The sequence below is a fragment of the Tachysurus vachellii genome, chromosome 6 (assembly GCF_030014155.1).
Source record: "Tachysurus vachellii isolate PV-2020 chromosome 6, HZAU_Pvac_v1, whole genome shotgun sequence".
Classification (NCBI taxonomy): domain Eukaryota; kingdom Metazoa; phylum Chordata; class Actinopteri; order Siluriformes; family Bagridae; genus Tachysurus; species Tachysurus vachellii.
The window spans coordinates 30787144-30789643 of NC_083465.1; the positions used below are offsets into that span (position 1 = coordinate 30787144).

At 47.2% G+C, this 2500-nt stretch overlaps 1 protein-coding gene across 1 annotated transcript in view; it reads left to right on the top strand.

The window, feature by feature from the left end:
• The window catches only part of cntln (centlein, centrosomal protein), a 108991-nt gene that overhangs the window by 15358 nt on the left and 91133 nt on the right, over positions 1 to 2500 (top strand). The window lies entirely within an intron of this gene.

The window sequence follows — 2500 nt, forward strand, 5'->3', positions numbered from 1 at the left end:
CACACACTGTGTCATACGACACAACGCTTACAGGTACACACTCACACACACAGTGATACGACACAACGCTTACAGGTACACACACACACACACACACACACACTGTGTGATACGATACAACGCTTACAGATACACACTCACACACACACACAGTGATACGACACAACGCTTACAGGTACACACACACTGTGTGATACGACACAACGCTTACTGGTACACACACACACACACACTGTGTGATACGACACAACGCTTACAGATACACACTCACACACACACACAGTGATACGACACAACGCTTACAGGTACACACACACACACACACACACACACACACACACTGTGTCATACGACACAACGCTTACAGGTACACACTCACACACACACACAGTGATACGACACAACGCTTACAGGTACACACACACACACACTGTGTCATACGACACAACGCTTACAGGTACACACTCACACACACACAGTGATACGACACAACGCTTACAGGTACACACACACACACACACACACACACACTGTGTGATACGACACAACGCTTACAGATACACACTCACACACACACACACAGTGATACGACACAACGCTTACAGGTACACACACACACACACACACACTGTGTGATACGACACAACGCTTACAGGTACACACACACACACACACACACACACACACACACACTGTGTGATACGACACAACGCTTACAGATACACACACACACACACACAGTGATACGACACAACGCTTACAGGTACACACTCACACACACACAGTGATACGACACAACGCTTACAGGTACAAACACACACACTGATACGACAACCCTTACAGGTACACACACACACGCACACACACACTGTGATACGACACAACGCTTACAGGTACACACACACTCACAAACACACTGTGTGATACAACACAACGCTTACAGGTACACACTCACACACACACACACACACACAGTGATACGACACAACGCTTACAGGTACACACACACACAGTGATACGACACAACGCTTACAGGTACACACTCACACACACACACACACAGTGATACGACACAACGCTTACAGGTACACACACACACTGTGTGATACGACACAACGCTTACAGGTACACACACACACACTGTGTGATACGACACAACGCTTACAGGTACACACACACACACACTGAGTGATACAACACAACGCTTACAGGTACAAACACACACACACTGATACGACAACCCTTACAGGTACACACACACTCACACACACACTGTGTGATACGACACAACGCTTACAGGTACACACACACTCACACACACACTGTGTGATACGACACAACGCTTACAGGTACACACACACACACACTGAGTGATACAACACAACGATTACAGGTACAAACACACACACACACTGATACAACAACCCTTACAGGTACACACACACACGCACACACACACTGTGATACGACACAACGCTTACAGGTACACACACACTCACAAACACACTGTGTGATACAACACAACGCTTACAGGTACACACTCACACACACACACACACACACACACAGTGATACGACACAACGCTTACAGGTACACACACACACAGTGATACGACACAACGCTTACAGGTACACACACACACACTGAGTGATACAACACAACGCTTACAGGTACAAACACACACACACTGATACGACAACCCTTACAGGTACACACACACACGCACACACACACTGAGTGATACAACACAACGCTTACAGGTACAAACACACACACACTGATACGACAACCCTTACAGGTACACACACACACTCACACACACACAGTGATACGACACAACGCTTACAGGTACACACACACACACACACACACACACTGTGTGATACGACACAACGCTTACAGATACACACTCACACACACACAGTGATACGACACAACGCTTACAGGTACACACACACACACACACACTGTGTGATACGACACAACGCTTACAGGTACACACACACACACACACACACACACACACACACACACACTGTGTGATACGACACAACGCTTACAGATACACACTCACACACACACACAGTGATACGACACAACGCTTACAGGTACACACACACACACACACACACACTGTGTGATACGACACAACGCTTACAGGTACACACTCACACACACACAGTGATACGACACAACGCTTACAGGTACACACACACACACACACACTGTGTGATCTGACACAACGCTTACAGGTACACACAGACACACAGTGATACGACACAACGCTTACAGGTACACACACACTCACACACACACAGTGTGATACGACACAACGCTTACAGGTACGCACACACTCACACACACACTGTGTGATACGACACAACGCTTACAGGTACACACACACTCACACACACACTGTGTGATACGACACAACGCTTACAGGTACACACACACTCACACACACACTGTGTGATACGACACAACGCTTACAGGTACACA